The sequence below is a fragment of the Saimiri boliviensis genome, chromosome 1 (genome assembly GCF_048565385.1).
Source record: "Saimiri boliviensis isolate mSaiBol1 chromosome 1, mSaiBol1.pri, whole genome shotgun sequence".
NCBI lineage: Eukaryota > Metazoa > Chordata > Mammalia > Primates > Cebidae > Saimiri > Saimiri boliviensis.
In genome coordinates this window covers 174,820,460-174,843,578 of record NC_133449.1, presented here as the reverse complement: position 1 = coordinate 174,843,578, position 23,119 = coordinate 174,820,460, and the positions used below count along the sequence as shown (strand labels likewise).

At 41.7% G+C, this 23,119-nt stretch overlaps 1 pseudogene; it reads right to left on the bottom strand.

The window, feature by feature from the left end:
• Positions 1-5,197: 5,197 nt before the first annotated feature.
• On the bottom strand, positions 5,198-6,419 carry LOC101049513 (DEP domain-containing mTOR-interacting protein-like; annotated as a pseudogene).
• Between the last annotated feature and the right edge of the window lie 16,700 nt (positions 6,420-23,119).

Sequence of the window (23,119 nt, the reverse complement as noted above, 5' to 3'; positions counted from 1 at the left end):
TTTCTCTCAGGGACATAGCCTTCTCAGTCAAAAATGAGCTTGAGGCCAGGCGCAGTGGCTTGCAGCTGTAATCCCAACACTTCGGGAGGCCAAGGCAGGTGAGTCACTGGAGGTCAGGAGTTTGAGACAAGCCTGGACAACATGATGAAAACCCGTCTCTACTAAAAATATAAAAATTAGCTGGGTGTGGTGGCAGGTACCCGTAAGCCTAGCTACTTGGGAGGCTGAGGCAGGAGAATTGCTTGAACCCGGAAGGCAGAGGTTGCAGTGAGCTAAGATTGTGCCACTGCATGACAGGCTAGGTGACAGAGTGAGACTCCATCTCAAAAAAAAAAAAAAAAAAAAAAAGGTGAAATCTTATTAAAAGAAAGATATAACATAGCCAAAGAGATCCATGTTAAAAGAAATAATAGACCTAAATGTAGAAGTTAAAATTATAAAATTTCCAGAAGAAACCTGAATATTTGCAGTCTTGGTATAGGCAAATATATCCTAGATATGAAACACAAGCCTGAATGATAAAAGAAAAAGGGTAACTTGGAATTCATAAAAATTAAAACTTTCTGCTATTCAAAAGATCCTGTTAAGAAAATGAGGCTGGTCATAGTGACTTGTATCTGTAATCCCATCACTTTGGAAGGCTGAGGTGAGCAGATCACTTGAGCCCAGGAGTTTAAGACCAGCCTGGACAACATGGCGAAACCCCATCTCTACTAAAAATACAAATATCAGCCAGGCGTGGTGGTGGGCACCTGTAATCTCAGCTACTCAGGTGGCTGTGGGGGGAGAATCACCTTAGCCCTGTAGGCTGAGGCTGAAGTCAGCTGTGATTGTGCCTCTACTCTCCAGCCTGGGGAACACAGTGAGAGCCTGTCTCGAAAAAGGAAAAAACTAAAATAAAATGAGAAGACAAGCCACAGAATGGAAAGTAATGATTGTGATAAGTATGTCCGATGAAAGAGCTGCATCTAGAATACATAAATGGCCTTCCCAACTTATCACAAGAAGGCAAACAATCTACAAATAGGCAAAGGAAAAAAGAATTAAGTGGCAGGAATTAACCCTGATAAAAATTAATAATATGTAACATGAATTTTCTTTCAGAAATATACTTCACTAGTACTTTGGTTTTTTTCTTTTCTGTTATCTCTCTCATAGTAGTGTTTGGGATTAATGACTATCTACCACATATGATGCATTAATCTGATTGTATAAATGGGCAAAGAACTTGAACAGGCACTTTACAAAAGAAGATACACATAAATGGTCAATAAGCAGAGAAAAGAATACTCAGCATCATTAGTGATGACGGAAATGGAAATTAAAACCATAATGAGATGCCACCACATACACACTAGAATGGCTAATGTTAAAAAGAATGTGACAGTCAAGTCTGGGTAAGTATTTGGAGCAATTACATTTCTCATGTACTGCTGGCAAGAGTGTAAAATGGTACAGCCACTTTGGTAAAGAGTTTGGCAGTTTCTAGCAAAGTAAAACATATACTTATTATATGGCTCAACAATTCCACTCTTGGATATTTTCCCTAGAGAAATGAAAATATATGTCCACTCAAAGCTACTCAGGAGGCTGAGGCAGGGAAATCACTTGAACCCGGGAGGCAAAGGTTGCAGTGACCTGAGATCACACCACTGCACTCCATCTTGGGCAACAGAACAAGACTCCATCTCAAATAATAATAATAATAATAAGAGTTATAAATGTGTGTTCATAGCAGCCTTATTCATAGTAACTCTAGACTAGAAACCACCCAAATGTCCACCAACAGGTGATAGATAAACAAATTGTAATATGTACATTTAATGGAATGCTACTCAGCAAATAAGAGTGTGAACTACTGATGTACATGATATGACTAAATCTTCAAAAATTATGCTACATGAAAGATGCACAAAAGAGCACACATTGTGTGCTTCCACTTACATGAAAATACAGAACCAATAAAACCAAAGTGGCAGAAAACAAATCAGTGGGCACCTGGAGCCAGGGGAGGAAGAGAATTGAATGAAAGGGGATGTGAGGGAATTTTCTGGGGCAATAGAAAGGCTCTATGTCTTGGCAGTGATAGTTGTTAAATGGGTATATCAATTTGCAAATTATCAACAAACTGACACTTAACATGTGTGCATTTTATTGCCTGTAAATTATACCTCAATAAAGTTATTTTGATGCAAAGAAGAATGTGATACTTCAGGGTGATGGAATTAAAGATAATCTTTATTTTAGTCTTTATGCTTTTCTGTATTTCTAAGTTCTCCAGAGTAATCTTGTCACTTTCCTTAAAAAACAAAAACAAAAACAACAACACTGCCACTGTAAAAATGTTCCCTCCATCTTGGAAGCCTCAGCTTTGGAAGACTAGCCGGTGCCTCAGTTGGAATGAATGATTCCCCCTGTTCTAGGTGCCCATGGCCCTTGTTGGTGTCACTGCTTGAGCCATTGCATTTGGTCTTGGACTAGTGTTACTACCTGTGTAGTTAGTTCCTTGTCCTGTCGGCACCCACTAGTATGAGGGTTGGGCCTAGCACAGAGCTCCAAACATGGTAGACAGCTATTCAGTGTTTGCCAGATTAAATTGGGATTTGTCAGACTATTTGGGTGGTGGCGGGGAGGTTTCTTGCATTGTTTAAGGGCTGTCATGACATGTATAAAGCAGGGCCTAGAGCATTGAGAGCTTCAAGTCCAAGCTCTGCCAATTACTATCCACATAACCTCTGTCAAGCTCCATGAACTTTCTGAGCCTCAGTATCCTTTCTGCAAAGGTACCGATAGTTCTCTGCTGTGAGACCTGAGTAGCATAGTGTTTGGCACACAGTAAGTATTCAGTTAGCACTGGCTGCCATTGTAATTTATCATGGCTATAGCAAATAATAGCATAAATTGAGGGGACTGCCCAGATGGGAAAGTGCTAAGAAATACACAGGAAGGGCATGATGGCTCTTGCCTGTAATCCCAGCACTTTGGGAGGCCAAGGTGGGAAGATAGCTCTCCTGAGCTCGAGAGTTCAAGACCAGCTTGGGCAACATAGTGAAATCCCATCTCTAAGGAAAAAAAAACAAAATTAGGCATGGTGGTATATACCTTTAGTCCCAGATACTTAGGAGGCTGAGATGGGAGATTGGCTTAAGCCACAGAAACAGAGGTTGCAGTGTGCAGTGAGCCAAGATTGCATCACTGCACTCCAGCCTGGGCAACAAGAGCAAGACCATCTCAAAAAAAAAAAAAAAAAAAAAAAAAAAAAAAGTAAAATAAAGAAAATAAAAGAACAACAACAGAAAAAGAAATACACAGGTAAATGGAGCTAAAGTTTTTTTCCCTGGGAATGATTGTCATTCCAATTAGTGGGTATGTCATATCAGTCTTTAAAGGCCAGACGAGGGTACATGTGGACACAAAGATGGGAACAGTAAGCACTGGGAATCGCAAAAGAGGGGAAGGAGGGAGGGAAATTCGGGTTGAAAAACCGCCTGTCAGGTACTGTGCTCACTACCTGGGCGACAGGATCGTTAGAGCCCAAACCTCAGCGTCACGCAATATACCCAAGTAGCAAGCCTGCACAGGTAACCCCTAAATCTAAAATAATTAATTAATTAATGTACATTATTTCGTGCTAAAAAATAAAAAAAGAAGGCTAATTGGAAATTAATTTTCTTTCACATGAATGGTTTTTGAGAAAGTTAAAACCATTTCCCAAAGAAGCAGACGTCCCGAAAGGAGTTTGGATTTTGTTGGCTGTGCTCTTCATTCAGGTATCAGGTGGCAGCCGGGGCTTGGTCTGAAGGAGGCTGGCTTTCTCTGAGTGTTTGCTGGAGCCGGGCTGACACAGATCTGATAGAGGTTGTCAGATCTCTGAAGAACAATCGACTTTCTAAGCAGAGCCCCTTCTCTGAGCCTCCCGGTGCTGCGTTACATTTGTAAATGCCAGCGCGCTGCTAAGCACGTCCCCGTGAATAGAAGTGTTTTGATGTTTTGTTTTTGGTCGGAGATTGAAGTCCAGTGTCTTGGGACCCAGTGACTTCGGCTGACCTTCCTGCTACATGGACAGGGCTAAATTTCAACCCCTGGAGGCTTCTGCACACAAAACCTCATGCCTCGCAAGGGCAGGTGCAAGGAAACCCGGCGGAAATCTGAAATCTTCGCCGCTTCAGAGACCCGAGCTCACTTCTGTCAGAGGAATTAGGTTTCACAAGCCCCTTTTTTATGTAGAAAGCATATTATTAGGGGAATCTGGCAGGGTGACTTATTAAAACTACTGCCTATAGGAGAGAGAAAGCCATAATGCCTCAGGACATTCAAGGGTTAATGGTGTGACTTTTCTTTCTTTTTTTTTTCTTGCCAGAAGGGTTGATTTTTAATTACGTGTATATACAAACTTCTCTGTTTTAACATTCAACATATTCAAGGTTAATTCTAGAAAGCTGCTAAGCTGATTTATAAAACAAAATGATTTAGGCTCAGAGAGAAAATAGGGGCAGTTTTATCTTTTATCCTTATCTACCCTCACCCATAGCATCACCAAGTTCTTGTTTTTTTCGTTTTTTGTTGTTGTTGTTTTTTTAATTTTTGTTTTTATTTTTGTTTTAGCTAATGCCACAATTGAAACCTGTACTAACTTAAACGTTGACAATAAAGGCAGGATTAAGAAGTCATTTCTTATGGCTTTTAAGCACTCAAATGCTTTAGAACCCCCTTGAAAATGCTAGTGAACAGGTCTTATTCCTTTGGATGTTGCTTCAGTTTGAATGTTGGTGAAATCTAGATTCCCTATTAAATAGATCCATGCTAATTTTGGAGAAGGTAAGATTTAAAACCTTTAACAACTACTCTATTGACTCTGGAGAAGGGGACTTTAGTGTGTTGCTGTTTGGGCCAGAGAAGCATTTCAACACCTTTCTGCAAACTAAGATAAAAAACAATGAATGGAACCTACAAATAGAAATCAGTAAGGCAGTTCTACCATGTAGGAAAACTCTGTTTCCCAAGTGTTTTCTACACTGACATAAAAGATATGTTACCCAGTTCTTCCACATTCAATGCATAAAATTCAACTTTAGACGTGTATGTGCAGAGAAGATTTGTATGTCCAAAACCATCCATTTGCATGGAAATCTTACATTGCATTGCTTTGTGTCATTCTGGCTTTGATCACTGCTGGAGGGCTGGGAGGCCCAGGAGCTCAGCACTCTAACTCCTCCATGACTTCCATGACAACTGTTTGTGGACCCGTCAGGATCAGATTGCTCACGGTCCGGTAGTCTACATGCAGGACATTGAGCCCAAAGACAGAGACGACAAACTGACAGACCTTCATTCCTGCCGTGGCTGCAGGGCCACTGGGGTCGACAGCCTGGATGTGGCATGGCTTAACTTCCTCACACCACAAAACCCCAGCCAACCGAGCCATCAACAATCATGAATGTCTTCCTTGCATACGGAGCGCCGGGAGTAAGGAGTTCCTCAGACGTGACGGGTCTCTACAGCACGGACTTGGGGTTGCAGAGCACAGCGGCGCTGCTGCAGAGGGTGGGGCTGCTGTGGCAGTACTCACTGCTGCCGCAGCTGCGCATGCTGCTCCTCCTCACTGCAGACACGATCTTGATCTCCTTGCTGGGGTTCACTGACATAAAGCTGGTAGATTTCCGATTGTCATGGCTCTGCTTCCTCAGGCAGAAGGGACTGTCATGAGTTTCCTAGAAGGAGGAAGACTTTTCATTAATCAGCTTTGTCAGTCTTCGCCTCTGCTGGAAGTTCATTCTGAACTGGTAGAGAAGATTGCTGTCCACAAATGGGTGCTTGTTGGACACATGCTGGATGATGCCATGCTCCATAAGCTGGTGGCAGAGCTGCGCTGCCTCTTTCCTGGTGGTGGCTTCACCTTCCTGAACCAGCCAGTCCAGGAATTCAGATTCCATGAAGGTGCTCTCATACTTGACCCCTTCCTCCTCCCTGGGCTGCAGAAGTGTGTTTTCAGGGCTCATCAGCTTTTCATACAGCCTCTGTCCTCTCATAAAGGTGTTCACTTCATTATCCAATGGGAAGGTGCTGTCATCCTTTCTCAAGCGGTAGAAGAGTTTGACATCCTTGAATTCCTTATGCTCATCACACACATGGTGAATAATGCATTGGTTTGCTAATTTCTACATGAGTGTAATTGCCATCTCTCTGTTGGAAGCCTCTTTGTGTTCAATCAGCCAGTCAATCAGTTATTTTGTGACAAAACAGTTTGGGTAGGTCTTGAGATGATGACGTCTATCTTTAATAACCTTTTCTTCATGCAGCCTGAGCTGTAGCTGCTCCCCGGTGACCAAGACCTCAGCCATGCGCTCCAGCTCCCTTTGCTGCGCTCGGCCACTCCTGCTGGTGCTGCTGTCACTGCCAGCGCTGCCACCCTCTTCCATGGTTGAAGCCACACCACTACCACTGGCTCCGCTGTCCGCTGAGGGTTTGGGTGTTTGGATCAGTCTCTGACTTTTATTTCTAATAACTCTTGTAGTATCTTTGCAAGAGAATTGCTTGGCCAGAGTGACTGACTTCTGGATGGAGATGACTCTGATATTTTAGGTCTTGCTGGTTTTGGAAAACATGTTTTCCTCAAAACTTGTACTGCTGTTTTGAAATCAGGAGAGACCTTATATTTCAAATGTTTTAATTGAGTAAGCAACTTTATGAAACCTGTAACTTCTCCCTCTCACTATTTCTGAACTACTGTTGACATCTCTCGCTAATTCCTCCAAATTTGTTTTGTTTTTGTTTTTGTTTTTGTTTTTTTTTTTTGTTTTGTTTTTTTTTTTTTTTTACACAGCTAGTATTTGAATCATCTTGATCCTGTGGATGTAGTTTGCAGTCTCTTTTCCCCCAAGCTTTTATTCAGGCTACATAGTTTATTTAGTTGTAATAGCTGCTCTTTGTGTGTAACTTTTTCATAATGCTACTCTGCTCTTCTCTATTGAGTAATTCCTCTGGGTTTGAGTACTTAGGGATTTGCTGTGGTTGTTATAAATTGATTTTTTGTTGATCTTTGTTTATTGAGTTTTTTTTTTCTCTTTCCGTATTTCCTTTAGCTACATTATGAAAGGCAGTTGTGGGAGGTGTCTGATATTTGCAAGAACTCTCCAGTCATCCAGCCCTGCCCCTTTCCCCTCCTTTTAAAACCTCTAGACTCGACGCACACCTGTGAGGTCTTCCTCAGCCCCTCCTCTGATATCTGGAAGAGCCCTCGACAAGTCATCCGCCATGGGTAGACCATCATCATGGGAGACTCCTGCTTTTGTTCTTTGGACAATCTCCAGGAGGGGTTTTTCAGTAAGAGCCCATGTCAGCTGAACTCAGTTGGGTGTTACAGAAGCTCTACTCCTGAAAAGAGCACACTCCATGCCATCTGTAATTTTGGTAAATACTCCTTTTCTGAACAGTCATGCTACCTAAATCATTCATTTATTTATTTATTTCAGCAAGTGGCCACCTTCTGGATGACAGTTGCCGAGGTGAAAGAAGCTCATGGTGTGGAATCGAGCACCTTCTGCAGTGTGGTCATCCTTGTTACCGCGGCTGATAGGATCTGATGGAAAGAGCTCAGTCATGCCCACTATCATTTTGACAGGAGGCATCCTTGTAACTTCATGGAGCCCCATATGGTCTGGCTCCTGCCTCTCTGTCATCACCTCCTCCCTCTCCTCCACCTCACTGGCTCCACCCACACTGACTTCCTCTCTGTCCCAATCATTCTTTTTGCTTGGAGTGCTTGTCCCCTTGATCTCAGCAACAGTGATTATCCTCACTCCAGTGTCAGCTTAGCGGTCCCTCTTCCGAGAGGCCTCCCCTGACCATGCTTTCTAAAGTCGTTGCCATTCATTCTAGCACATTTTCTTCTTTAAACTTTTGCAAAACTTTTTTCACTAATGATAGTTTTCTTGTTTACTTACTTGTTTGCTGACTATCTCTCCCAGCATTTGATAAGCCCCATGAAAGCAGGGGTCCTGTCCATCTTATTCCCCCAAACCGTAGAACACAGCCGCACATAGCAGGCATTCAACAAATGTTTGTTACGTAGGTGAATGGATCGTTTGCTCAATGAGCACTTATAAAATACTCCTTGGTAGACATTATGGAATTCGGAAATTTGGAGCCAGGTACACAGTAGGTTGTCACCAACGCTGTTACCAGCATGGCTTTCTTGCAGATCAGTGGTCAGCCCAGGGTGACCAGGCCCACTTTCCTGGCTATTTCCTTGTATTGTGTCTTGGTGAGTGGCAGCCACAGCTCTGTATGAGACACTGTAAGGACATTTAGGACACAGTGCCCTGTGCAAAGAGAATACTCATTTACACGCATTTATTTATTTATTCATTTAACCAGTACTCACATAGTACTGTCAAGAATTCTGAATCTGAGACTTTATCCTACTGGCAAGCTAATAAGTTCACCTGCCCCCATTTCATGCTGATAGAAGATAGGAGACTCTTAGGTGAGCAACAGAGGATGGTTTCTCACTCACAGCAATTGCAGAGTATTAGCATCTTTGTAGTCCTGTCCTCCTCGAGCCCTGACTTCCATAGAGTGACACAAAGAGGGCTTGATGACACCTGCGTGCTCAGTGAGTTACATGAGGGGAGCCCTGACTATAATGGACAGTCTGTCTGCCCTTCGCTCTGGAGGGATGCACCATCTCTATCCTCCAGAGTTGTTTGCTATACATGTCTTTGAAAGTGTAGTCTGGTGCAAAGAGCAGCCAGTGCGTCTACTCACAAGATGTGCAGAGATGCTTGAGACCTGTGGAGAATCACCTCGCAATAAGAAGCCTAGGAGGCCCTCAGATTTGTGGAATGAATTAATGAATACCAGGTGTTGGAAGCAGCATTATATAGCTAAATAAGACATGGCTTCTGTCATTAGAGTTCATGTCTTCTTGCTGGGGAATGAATTGGTAGGGCAGTACAGTGGGTGGTTAAGTGCTTGTGCCCTGGGATTGTGCCCCTTGATTTAAATCCTGCCTCCACCACATTGCATAGCTTTGGAGCCCTGGCCTTGAATTCCTCATCCCTAAAATGGAGATAAAAGTGTTATTGTGATTATATAAACCGATATAATTCAAAGTGCTTGGCTTAGTGCCTAATCACTGGTAAGTATCCAGGCAAATGTTGATTACTAGGTTGAATTATACAAAATGATCATTTCTTCAGTTAAATACTAGCAATTTCATATGATGTAACTTAGTCATATACCCACTATTATTAATCGTTTTCTTGTTTACACATTATGATATGTAAACAATTGTGACGTGGAGGTGTACTCTGCGTCATGACAGGCAAGCCTGGAGAGGCAGAAACTATCTAAAGAAAAGGAATGGACTTGGAACCAGATGTGGCTCCGAGCCCCACCTTCTCTTCTCATTAACCTTGTGACCTTGGGTGAGCCACTTAACCTCCGAGCCCCTTGCCTCATCTGTGCCAGAGATACAATAATCCCTTCTACTTCACCAGACACTGAGAAGCTGATGTCGGATGATGGATGTGAAATTGCTTTCTAACCTGGAAGACACTATACTCATCTGCTCATGCTCAGGATGGAGAATTCTTGAAGGCAGTGTGATTTGAGTCTGGGCTTGAATCACACTATCACTAGGTATCACATAATATCCCTCTTAAGTCCTCCAATCACAGTTTTACATTTGAAGTATAGTATTGGTCACTACACATAAGTTGCTGTGTTAGAATCAAGTTACATCAGTCAGGTTTGTGTTCAAGGTCTACAGCCTTCAGCAGGGTAGGGACCATCTGGTGACCACAGAAAGATCATTTCATTACAAAGGGTAATTGGCTTGCAGCTAAATCAGTCAATAGCTAACATTTATCAAGCTCCTTCAATGAGCCACGCCTAGTTGTAGCTGTTTGCAAGAATTGCTTCTCACCGAAACCTTGAAAATCCCTACAATATAGGTGGGCACTATCATTATCCTCCATTTTAGAGATGAGAAGACTGAGGCAAAAATGAAGTTAAAATTAGAAAATGGCAGAACTAGACTGGTCCAGTTCCCTTTCAAGTTCCCTTTTAAGATGCACAGTTGTTTGAATATTAACATCATTACATTGCCCGAGCACCCTCAGTAAAAGAATTACCAACACTTAATTGGCCCCATACAAGGGAGGCAGACCCCAAAGCCATCTTTCTGGAGCAGCTATAGTTGTTTAAGCTGCTACGGTTGCACAGTCATGTGCTACATAAGGACATTCTAGTCAATGATGGACGTATATATGGTGCTCCTGTAAGATTATAATACTGTATCTTTTTTTTTTTTTTTTTTTGAGGTGGAATCTTGCTCTGTCACCCAGGTTGGAGTGCAGTGGCATGATGTAGGCTCACTGAAACCTCTGCCTCTCGGGTTCAAGTGATTTTTCTGCCTCAACCTCCCAAGTAGCTTGGACTACAGGTGCCCACCACTACACCTGGCTAATTGTTTGTATTTTTAGCAGAGACAGGGTTTCACTATCTTGGCAAGGTTGGTCTTGAACTCCTGACCTCCTCATGATCCACTCACCTCAGCCTCCCAAAGTGCTGGGATTACAGTCATGAGCCACTGCGCCTGGCCTATAACACTGTATCTTTACTGTATGTTTTGTATGTTTAGATATACAAACATTTGCCCCTGTGTCACAATTGCCTACAGTATTCAGTACAGTAACATGCACAGGTACAGGTTTGTTCCTAGGAGCTGTAGGAAATACTGTGTAGCCTAGGTGTGCAGTAGACTATACCATCTAGGTTTGCATAAAAACCCTCCAATGTTCACACAACAATGAAATGGCCTAAGGATGTGTTTCTCAGAACTGAGTTCAGTGATGTAAGACTGACCTTGCTGATGGAAGTTCTGCTCCTCCCACAAGCAGCCTGGGAAAGCCAAGTGGTGCTGGGGACTTGAAGGCTGTTGGAATAGCTCCATCCCTCTGTATATGTACACTGCTGTATACACCGCTGAAAAAGTAAGAACTTTGGTTTTCTTTTGCAGATAGCCTCTGTGGTATGAAAAATAGTGCTCAACATGTTTGCTTTTCCCGTATCTTTTGAGCCTATGAGCTCCAAAAATTCTTGCTTTTAGCTTTTCCTGAACTAAAGCATTGGCCCACACTCAGCAGATAGCTGTCCCTGTGGAGGTCCCAGACAATTAGAGTAAGGTTTGCCTTCTATAGCAGGAAGACACAAAGAAACAGTGATTTAAAGAACAAAGTTTCTTTCTCATTCTTGTAATGCTCCAAGAAGAGCATTCCAGGCTGCCTGGTGATTCTGCTCCATGCGGACATTCGGGAATGCAGGTTCCTTCTAAGTTGATCCACTGTTCCCTAGGGCAGTGCTTCTCAAACTGTATGTGGTAAAGGACTAATTTCTTTCTCTGTAAAAAGTAATAAAAATTAATTTCTGAAAAAAAGAAAGGAAAACCCCAACGACATAAAATACAAACCTACACTATTTTATTATTAGATATAACAGCCATAATATTACTTACTTAAATTGCTGTAAAAGTTACTAACTATGCCCTCTCAGTTTCTGTACTTACCTCTTTGTGGACTGGTGCTAGAAACCCTTTGAGAAGGACTGGCCTGAAGCTTTGTCATCATCCCCATGGTTGAAGCTGGGTTGCCATCATGTTAGGGTGACAGTCATGGGAAAAAAGAATGGAGGGCGGAGGAGGCCCCATAAAACCCCATGATTATTTTTTAAATTTTTAGTCAGGCGTATTGAGGTATAATTTACGTAAAATAAAGTTCCCTTTTAAGATGCACAGTGGTATGAGTATTGACAAATCGTGAAATTACTAAGACATAGACATAAAACAATGGAAATGTTCCTCCAAAATTCTCTCTTGCTCCATTTTAAATTAATCTCCTCCTCTTCTTGTTTCTGGAAATTGATAATCTGGTTTCAGCCCCTGTAGTTTTGTGTTTTCTAAACACCACGTAAATGGAATCATACTGTATTTAGCAGTTGGAGTCTGCCTTTTTTAAAACCTAGGATAATGCTTTTGAGATTCATTCATGTTTTTGTATGTATCAAACAATTGATTTTAATTAGATATACAACAATTTATTTATCTATTATGTTGATGGGCACCTGGGCTACCTAGGATAGTATGAATAAAGGTGATGTAATCACTCGTATGGAGGTCTTTGTGTGAACATATTTTATTTTCTCTTACGTCAGTACCTAAGAGTGGGATTTCAGTGCCATATAGTAAATGTATAACTTCATAAGAAACTGTCAAACTATTCCAAAGTGGGAGTAGTCATCTCACCAGGAACGTATGAGAGTCTGAATTGCTCTGCATTCTAAGCAGCACTTCCTGTTGTCAGTTGCTTCTCAGAATTCTCTGGTTGTGATAACCCATTGCTGTCTGAACTTGCATTTCCCTAATGACAATTTGTGTTGAGCATGTTTTCATGTGTCCATTTGCCAACTTTATCTCTTCTTTGGAGGAGAGTTTTAATTTTTTTTGCCAAATTTTAAATTGGGTTGTTTGGGGTTTTTGTTGTTGTTGATTTGTGAGAGTTGTTTTATATATTCTGGATACCAGTCCTTTATTAGAACATGTTTTTTCAGTATTTTCGCCCAGCCTATGGCTTATCTTTGAACTTCCTTAACAATGTCTTTTGAAGAGCAGACATTTAAAATTTTTGATAAAATATAATTTATCAATTTTTTATGGTTCATTATTATCATTATTTTGAGACAGAATCTTGCTCCATCACCCAGGCTGGAGTGCGGTGGCATGATCATAGCTCACTGTACTCTTGGACTTCATAGTTCACTGTACCCTTGAATTCCTGGGCTCAGGTGATCCTTCCACCTTAGCCTCCCAGGTAGCTAGGACTAGATGCATGTGGTATCACACCGAACTTTTATTCTAATTTGTGTATTGTCAGGGTCTCACGATGTTGCCCAGGTTCTTTTGTGTTTTATTTAAGAACTGGCTGCCTAACCCCGAGTGGCAATGATTTTTCTAATGTTTTCCTGTAAAAGTTTTACAATTTTAAGTCTTACATTTTGAGATAATTTTGTCTATGGTGTGAAATATAAGTTAAGATTTGATTTTTTATTTCATATGGGTATCCAATGATAATCCAAATAGCATTATTTGTTGTGAACACTATATTTTCTCAGTTGAATTACCTTGGTACCTTTGTCTTAAATCAATTGGCCACATGTGTGTGTGTTTATCTCAGGATTGTTTATTTGGGTTCCTTTATCTCTGCGACTACCCTTTCACAAATAGCACACCATCTTGAAATCAGGTGATGTGCATCATCCAGCGTTTTTCTTGCTTTCTAAAACTACTGTCTATAGATGGTCATGTTGTCTGCAAATAATAACAGTTTTTTTCTTCCTTTCAAATGTGCATGAGTTTTATTTCTTTTTCTTGATTTATTCTGCTGGCAAAACCTACAATATAATGTTGGGTAAGAGTGATGAGAGCAAACTTCCTTGTCTTGTTCTTGATTTTAATGGGAAAACATTCAGTCTTGAAGTATGATATGAGTTGAAACCTAGGTTTTAAACTAGGTTTCAACCTAGGCATTATCCTAGGTTTTAAACTAGGTTTCATACATGTCATTTATCATGTTGATAACAATTTCTAGTTTTCTGAGAGATTTTTGTCATGAATAGATGCTGAATTTTATCAGATGATTTTTCTGTCTATTGTAGTGATTATGCTGTGTTTCTCTTTTAGTCTGTTGATAGGATATGCACTACATTAATTAATTTCAAATGTTAAACCAAATTTGCATTCTTAGGATAAACTCCACTTAGCCATGGTACATTTAACATTTTATATACTGCTGGATTTGATTTACTGCTGTTTTGTTAAGGATTTTATGTATATGTTCTTGAAGAACAGCATTTATAGCTTTTTTTACTTACAATATCTTTGCCTGGTTTTGATATGAGGATAATGTTGGCTTCATAAAATTAGTAAGAATGCTTTTTCCTCTTCTATTTTCTGGAGTAATTTCTATAGAATTTATATAATTTCTTCCTTAAGTGTTTGATATATGCTACAGACTGAATTGCATCCCCCCATCCCCAATTTGTATGTTAAAGTCCAAACTCCTAATTGTGGCTGTATTTGGAGCTTGGACATATAAGGGAATAATTAATGCTCAATGAGGTCATAAGGGTATTGGCCCCAGTCTGATAAAATTAATGTCCTTTCGAGACCCCAGAGAGCATCTATCTTTCCCTCTCTCTCCCTCTTTTTCTCTGTTTCTTCACACACACACCGAGAAAAAGCCATGTGAGGACTTAGTGAGAAGATAGTCATCTGCAAACCAGGAAAAGTGATCGCACAAGAAACTGAATCAGCCAGAACCTTGATCTTGAACTTCTAGCTTTGCTTTCACAACTTTTAGAACATAAATTTGTTTTCTATAAGTCACTTAGCTTATAGTATTTATTGTAGCAGCTGATACTGATTAATACAATAGATGTCTTCAGTGAAGCCATCTGGACCTGGAATTTTCTTTATGGGAAATGTTTAAACACAAATTTCTTATTCAGATTACCGATTTCTCTGAGATTAAGCTCTGGTAGTCTTTGTTTTTCAAGAAATTTTTTCATTTCATTTAAGTAATCAAATGTGTTGGGATAAAGCTCTTTAGAATATTTCCTTATTATCTTTGTAAGGTCACATGACCTGTAATAATGTTCTTTCTTTTATTAATTAGTTTGGTTAGAAGTTTATCAACTTTGTTGATTATTTTTTAAAAACCAGCTTTTGGTTCTGTAAAATTTTTCTGTGGTGTTCTGTTTCCAATTTCATTGAAGTTTGCTCTTGCCTTAATATGTCAGTCTTTTCTGCTAGGTTTGAGTCAAATTTTCTTTGTTCTTCCATTTTCTTAAGAAGAAATCTAAATGATTGAGTCCAAATCTTTCTTGTTTTCTAATAAAGCAATTGTTGATGCTATACATTTTCCCCAAAGTACTGTTTTAGCAACTTTCCTCGAATTCTGGCAAGTCTTTTCATGTTTTCATTTTTGTTCAATTAAAAATATTTCCAGATTTTTCTTGTGACTTCCTTTTTAATGAGTGGATTATTTAAGAGTGTGTTGTTTAATTTCTAATTATTTGGATTTTTTTGAGATTTTTTTTTCTGCTATTAATTTCAAGTTTGATTCTACTGTGTTAGAGAAACTACCTTGTATAACTTGAATTTGTTTTAATTTCTTAATATGGCTTTATGGTCCAGAATATGTCTATCCCGTTAAATATGTTATGTGTGCTTGACAGGAATATATTCTGCTGTTGTTGGGTGGAGTGCTCTACAAATGTCAGTTAGATTAAGTTAGTTATAGTGTTGTTCAGATCTTCTATATCCCTTATGGTTTTTCTGTCTACTTTCTCCATAAATTACTGAGATGCTGAGAAATGGGACTTGAAGTTTCTGTAGTTGTGGATTTATCTATTTGTTCTTTCAATTCTATAAGTTTATAAACGTATTTTGAAGGTTCATTGTTGAGTGCTTACACATTTAGGATTGTATGTCTTCATGGTGAATTGTCCCCTTTATCATTATATAATGTCCCTCTTTGTCCTTGGAAATAACCCTTGTTCCGGTCTATTTAGTTTGATATTAATTACAGCCATTTTATCTTCTTTCAGTTAGTATTTGCATGGTATACCTTGTTTCTTTCTTCTCCTTTTAATCTATGTATAACTTCATATTTGAAGTGAATTTCTTGTAGACAGCATGTAAGTGGGTCTTGCTTTTTTGTCCAGTGTGATAATATTTTCGATTTACATTTAATGCAATTATTGAAGTGACTGAATTTAAATCTTCTGTCCTCTTGTTTTTTGTCTTGTCTGTTCTTTCATCCTTTTCTCCTCTTCATTTACCATCTACTTTTAGCCTGGGAAGTGGAGGCCGCAGTAAGCTGTGATCGCGCCACTGCACTCCCAGCAGATAGACCATGTCTCAAAAACAAAAGCAAAAGAAAATAAAAATGATTCTGGGCTTGGAGCAACTATGAATCACTGGCTCCATTCTTGGTGTTAGCCCTGTTGAGATGTTAAGGAATCTGAAGAGAACAAGGTGCTTTGGGCATCTCTGAGTTGGCTGGGAAACAAAAGTGAGTAATAGTTCTTTTGGCCTCCTTCCTGAGTTGATGGCTGCTTCTCTGCTATAACTCTCCCTCTCCCATACTTGCAGGGTTGCCTGCCTGCAGAATTATAGCCTTCTCCCTTAAAGGAAATTGGCTGGGACCAGATGAAAGATCAAATAAAGTCAACTTATTTCTCTTTGGCTTGAACCCCCTGTAAGCCCTCCCAAGGAAGACTGGGAGCTATTTCAGTGATTCTCCAGTCAAGTTGTGAACTGCATGAAAGCACCACGTAAATGATAGTATACGAGTTCGGGGGACTATTAGAGGCTCTTAGAGGACTTGGACCTGCTTCCTGGGCTTAAGAAACCTGAGGTCCCTTAGAAACTGATAATGTTCACAGTATATGCAATAATCAGGAAGGTGACTGAGTGATAAGTGCCCAGAGGCTTATGGAATGACTAAGTTTGCCTAGGCTATCCGAGGAGGCTTCACAAAGGAGATGGCATTGGAGCTGCAGTATGAAGGATAAGTGAGGGCCTGGGGTTAGCCAGATAGGAGACAAGTGGGTAGAAGACATAGAGTCACGAAAGGCCCTGCTGTGTTTCGAGGGTGGTGAGAAGGCTCTTACAGTCTAGGCCTAGGTGATATGGAGGGGGTGGATGCGTATACAACCCAAGGCATCTGGATTTAGTTCTAGGAAGAGCCAGGTATAGTTATTTGATACAGCACGTTTTGATCAGGTTTCTTTGAGGAAAAGGCTATGAACAGATTTCAGATATGCACTATCTTGTTTTTTGGAATCTCCTAGAAGCAGACCTTGAGATGAGGAACTGAGCAGGTACTTCTCATTTGGGGCTCAAGCTGAAGAGATAGCAATGCAGTTTGGATGTTTGTCCCCTCCAAATCTCAGGTTGAAATGTAATTCCCAGTGTTGGAGGTGGGGCCTGGAAGGAGGTGTTTCAATCATGGGGATGGAGCTCTCACAAATGTCTTGGTGCTGTCCTCACAGTAATGAGTGTGTTCTCACTCTGAATTCATGTGATACCTGGTTGTTTAAAAGGGTGTGGCATCTCCTTTTCACTCTCTTGCTCACATTCTCTCTGTTCTCTCTCTCACCACATGATGGATCTGCTCCCGCTTTGCTGTCTGCCTTGAGTTAAAGCTCCCTGAGGCTTCACCAGAAACCGAGCAGATGCTGGCACCATGCTTTGTGTACAGCCTGCAGAACCATGAGCCAGTTAAACCTCTTTTCATTATAAATTATTCAGCCTCAGGTATTCCTTCATGGTGATGCAAAATGAACAGACACAGGTGGCCACTTTCTCAGTCCTGCTGCCCTCATGCAGAAAGCAGAGTCTGGAGAAAGCAGAGGTGGAGATGATGACAAACCATACAAATGCAAGGAAACTTAGATGTGGCATAGCTCATGTGTACTTACAATCCACTGGCCAAAGCCAGTCCCACAACCAAGGCCAAAGTCACCGGGACAGGAAGGACTATCAGCCTATGTAGGAGTGCACAGAGTAAAAGTGGGGGAAGGAACCAACAATTGTGAACAATAGTACAACCTACCAAGCTCACATGCTGGCTGTGCTGGAGGTGTTCAGTTTGTGTTGAGATGAGTTTAACCAATAAAAGCAAGCAGCATATGATGAAGGGCCAAATGCAGTTCTTTAGACAGAATGAAGATCAAATTTCAATCAACTAAACAGTGTATACTCTGGCTCTCCTCTTTTGCTTGTATCTCAGAGAGTTGAGACCACTTTGGCATAATCTTGATGCATGCTTCCCCTTACTCTCAAGACCAGAAGATGACATCTGTCAATGTCACAGTGGTCTTTATCCAAACAAGACAGTGACCTTAGAAGACAAATAGTACCCTGCCATAAAGGATGGCATAAGCTCAGCCATCTAAAACCCCAATGTCTAGTTTCAGCATCCTGACTTCAGGGTTTCCTGGCTCATGGTCATCAGCCCAGCAAGCAGCAGGTAAACTCAGTGCTTGAGCTGAGTTTGTCCTGAGCTTCTCTGGGAACTGACAGCTCCTGAGGAGAGATATACTTAGGCACATAATTGACTTATGGCCATTGAAGACAACTGATAAAACTTACCAGGAGCATCTTCTAGGCTAAAATCTTCACCATCAGTCTCTTTCATGTTGAACTTTGTGGCCTTAATTTCCTGCTTGGCTGAGGTTGAAGCAACTGCATACATATTTCCTAAAAAAAAAAAAAAAGGTCTAGGACAGGTAATAGGTGAGGGGCTTTCTAGACAGATGTGGATTGGTGGAGACTGATTTTTCACAAGAGGATGCCACCAGGTTCTTAGCTCTGTTGGTCCTGCAAACTGATACCCCAGGTTGTTGTCAGAGAACTCACCCTTAAGCCCTCTTGGGCTAGCTCTCTCCTCCCTCAGTGAGAGGAGTAGAGTGAATGCGCCCTTTTCCTCATTCAGCCAAAGGTCCTAGAACGGCAGCTGTGGCCCTGTCTCCTGCTATGATCCAGCTTCCTCCTGGGTTAGACTGGGGATTGAAGCTAAGCTTATGGCCCATGATGCTTTTCACTCAGCTGCACTTCATTTCTATTCCTTGAGAGATAATTGAAGCAGCAGCAGCAGCACTAATGCCAGTTTACCTAGGTTCAAATCCCAGCTTCATGAGTTACTAGCTGTGTAATCTTAGGTAAGTTCTTTGACTGGGCCTCACTTCCATCATCTGTAAAATGAAGATAATGATATTATCAACTTCATGGGTGGAAGAATGAATTAAGTTATTGTGTGTGGTTTGTTTGGAGTAGTGCACAGAACACAGGGTCAGTGCTATGTAAGTGCTAGCTAGGGTGGTGATGATGGGATGGTGATACTGAGGGCATTGGCCATTACACCACAAGTCCCTTCCCCAACCCTTGCCATGAATTTTCTTTTAGGCATTTCTTTTTGGCCCCAATTCAAAGAAAGCTATGGTTCTCTTGAGCACCAGCCTGTCTTTAACTTGTGGACACTGATTTGGTTTGGCTGCATCTCCACCCAAATCTCATCTTGAATTCCCATGTGTTGTGGGAGGCACCCAGTGGGAGGTAAGGTCTTTCCCGTGCTATTCTTGTGATAGTGAGCAAGTCTCATGAGATCTGATAGTGTAAGGAGGAGTTTTCCTGTACAAGTTCTCTTTTCTTGCTGCCATCCATGTAAGATGTGACTTGCTCTGCCTTGCCTTCCACCATGATTGTGAGGCTTCCCAGCCATGTGGAACTGTAAGTCCAGTTGAATCTTTTTATTTTAAAAATAACCCAGTCTCAAGTATGTCTTTATCAGCAGCATGAAAATGGACTAATGCAGACCTGGAGACTCCTGTTTATATCTTTGTTTTAGATACTAAAATGAGCATTTCAGGCAAAATCACCTATTTGTAGAGGGCTTTCTGTGATAGGTCCTGTATCCACATTGCTCCTAATTAAAATCCTTGAAGCCATCCTTTGTTCCTCTCTTTCTTTCATGCTCAACAACAAATCTTGATGTTTCTATCTTCAAAGTGTATCCTGTTCCTGACCACTTTTCACCAACTTTACACTGTATACTCCTTTGCTCAGGACTAATGGTCAGATGCTTAGTCATGTCCCTTATTCTGCCCTGGCCTCAGCATCTATCATTCATATAACAACCAGTGTGGACTTAGGACATCTTTGCTTTCAGCTCTCCAATCACCTTGAGAAAAAACCCCTGAAGTCCTCATCATAGTTTACAAGGCTCACTGTGATTTGACTATGCACCTCATCTGTATTAGTCAGTTTTCATGTTGCTGATGCAGACATACCTGAGACTGGGCAATTTACAAAAGAAAGGGATTTAATTGGACTTACAGTTCCACATGGATGGGGAAGCCTCACAATCATGGTGAAAGGCAAAGTGAAGCAAGTCACATCTTACACAGATGGCAGCAGGCAAAGAGAGAGAGCTTGTGCAGGGGAACTCCTCTTTTTGAAACCATCAGATCTCACGAGACTTATTCACTATCATGGGATCAGAAAAGACTTGCCTCCATGATTCAATTACCTCCCACTGGGTCCCTCCCACAACACACGGGAATTCAAGATGAGATTTTGGTGGACACACAGCCAAACGATATCATCATCTCTCAGGCCATTCTTGCCCACAGCGTGCCCACTGTTCCAGCCATGTCAGCCTCCTTGCTGCCCCTCTAATACACTGCTGGCCAGGGCTTTCCCCTTGCTGGGCCTTCTCCCCTCACCTGAGATATTGGCATGACATCCCCCACTCCCTGTCTTCATTCAGTCCTTTGCTTAAATGTAACCACATTTAAATACCTTCCTTGACTATCTCTTCTAAATGAGCAACTATTCTCCCACCCTGGCATTCCATAGCCACCTTCTTTTGCTTTATTTTTTCTCCTCAGAACTTACTGCAATCTTTCATAAATTTATTTTGCATTTTCCCACTAGAATGAAAGTTCCTTTGGGCCAAGAACTCTGTCTGTCCTGGTTACTCCAGTGCCTAGAAAGGTGCTCAGCACATAGTAGGGGCTTGATAAAGAGTCATTAAAGAAATAAGAGAATGTGTGGAATCTTCATTTTATTAGTTTATCCTAATCTTCCCTTCCCTGCTTTCACAAAGGCTTGGCAGAAGTATATACAAATATACATGTTGGCTGGGTGCAGTGGCTCTCACCTGTAATCCCAGCACTTTGGGAGGCCAAGAGAGGTGGATTGTCTGAAGTCAGGAGTTCAAGAATAGCCCGGCAAACATGGCGAAACCCTGTCTGTACTAAAAGAACAAAAAATTAGCCAGGCATGGTGGTGCATGTCTGTAATCCCAGCTACTTGGGAGGCTGAGGCAGGAGAATTGCTTGAACCTGGGAGGTGGAGGTTGCAGTGAGCTAAGATCATGTCACTGCACTCCAGTCTCGGCAACAGAGTGAGGCTCTGTCTCAAAATCGGAAACAAAGTCATATGTTAAACCAGGGCAAAAATAAATTTAGAGATTAAGGTAGAGAATGAAGAAGAATGAAGAAGGTTTCTGAAGATTATGTGGAGGATAGAGACATGGCTGTCAGCGGGGAGGTCTATGTTTTATCATTGCTTAGTATAATTTAGTAACCTGCCCGCTCTTCTCTTACCCTCCCCCACCCCCTGACCCCCATTCCACCCCCTACCTTTACAGGTGTCTGTAGATGAGTGAGAATTTGTTGCAGGAAGAAAGAGGTCCCTGAGGTGGGGATAAGCATTTTTAATCACTTTCCTTCCTTCCCCCTATTTGAGAATTCTAAGAGCTGCACATATGTGCTTACTTCCTTGGAAGAATAGTATTAACTGGCAGGGGTAGAGATGCCCCCCAACAAGCAACATTGTTAAAGACTTTTCTTTTTGGAAAGGTGCTCTGGGGCCTACATCTTGAGTTGTGAGCCTATTGTGGCAACAAACTCGAGGATACGGTTTGCTATGTTCAGTCTCTGGTAATGGTTTTTCCCCCTGCTTTCAGTGCTGCCCATATGCAGCTAGCTGTATGAGACAAAGCTCCTGCTCCAGCTGTTTGCCAGTGCTTGGACAATAATCGGGACACAATCTGTTGTTCTCTTTCCCTGTACCAGACACGTGTGCCTATGATATGGCTAGACTTTCCTCTCCATATAAGACTTGCCATTCTCGAACCTGGCCTGGGCCCTTCGGAAAGCTAGAGGGAGTCACTTCAAGCATCCTATGCATGGGAGAGCAGAAAATCTGATGCAGACCATTTTGCTGTTGGCGTTAGGAAAACAGAAAACACAAAGCTAGTCAAGTGAATCAATTCTGAGGCAGGCAATAGAGACCCTGGACTGGGTTATTTTAGAGACACAACCTTTTCCTTGGAGCTTTTAGAAGAAGCAATTTGAAGATTTTCTTGGATGACTTTGTCTCTCTGGGGGAAATTAGAGAAGGCATTCAACTTCCCAGAACCTTCTGCAAAGTAGCCTTTGTATCTGAAGGCAGGTGCCTTCCCAATGGCTAGGCTTAGTGATGCCTGCAGGGACCTAGTGTGTGGATCTGTGGCTCCAACATGTGAGGAGGGAAAATGCTTTCATAAGTAGAACCTGCCATCAGTGGCTGTACTCTGGCTCTCTGCTTCTATATGCCTCCTACATATAGAATATATATGTAGGAGGCATATAGAAATATAATTTCTCCTGCACAAATATAATTTCTCCATCAGTATCGTTCACTGTACCAGCTTTGTGTTCAGGACTCATTTTCCTGAGCCCATTCCCACCTTCCCCGCACCCTTGCCACTAAATCATTATGTTCAGGAAAAAAAACAAAAACAAAAAACAGTGGAAAAAAAAGACCTGTTGTGTGTGTGTGTGTGTGTGTGTTTTAGACAGGGTCTCTGTCATCCAGGTTGGAATGCACTAGCATCATCAGGGCTCACTGCAGCCTCTGCCTCCCTGGGCTCAAGCAATCCTCCCTCCTCAGCCTACTGGGTAGCTGGGACCACAGGTGCGCATCACTGTGCTGGCTAATTTTTGTGTTTTTTGTAGAGATGAGGTTTCACCATGTTGTCCACACTGGTCTCGAACTCCTGAGCTCAAGTGATCCACATGCCTGGGCCTCCTAAAGTGCTGGGATTACAGATGAGAGCCACGGTGCCTGGCCGAGATCCGGTCTGAACAACATACGGTAACTTGTGAGCTGAGGAAATGTCAGTAAAAGCATTTTAGGAACTACCTCTTGTAATTACCCACATTCTAAAAATTTAAAACAAAAACTGCTACTAGCTGATGCTGTTAGCTAATTGTAAGACAACAGACAAACACACTGCAGCCAGAAAAATCCCCACTGAGTTTGGGCAGCTGATTTCTCTGGCATCAAATGAAAGCTTTAGCTATTGCCCCTGAGGCCTGGCTGAGCAAGCCCTGCACCCGAGCCCTCCCTCTGTGTGCCTCCCCCACCGCTGTGGGCCACAGAGGGTGTTAAGTGTGTGTGTGTGTGTGTGTGTGTGTGTGTGTGTGTGTGTGTGTGTGTTGGGGG